The sequence below is a fragment of the Fukomys damarensis genome, unplaced genomic scaffold, assembly GCF_012274545.1.
Source record: "Fukomys damarensis isolate Sample0158 unplaced genomic scaffold, DMR_v1.0_HiC HiC_scaffold_38, whole genome shotgun sequence".
Lineage (NCBI taxonomy): Eukaryota > Metazoa > Chordata > Mammalia > Rodentia > Bathyergidae > Fukomys > Fukomys damarensis.
The window spans coordinates 18,520,361-18,520,597 of record NW_022900950.1 but is presented as its reverse complement, the minus strand read 5'-3'; positions in this window follow the sequence as shown (position 1 = coordinate 18,520,597).

Below are 237 nucleotides of genomic sequence, written 5' to 3'. Positions count from 1 at the left end.
CGCTGCAGGGAGCGCCGCGCCCGCCGTGCCCGGCCAAGCCCCACGGTACCCACGAGGGACGATCCCGGATGCCTCTTGACAACAAGCGGCGCAGCCACAGCCCGAGTCTGGCGGCTGCCCAGTCTGGCACCAGTCCCGACAGTCATTCCTTCACCCCGTCCCTCGCCTCGTTTTCTCTATTTTGAAATCTTTCGGAAACTGAATGGAATTAGGAGTAACTTTCCTTTGACAACTCCC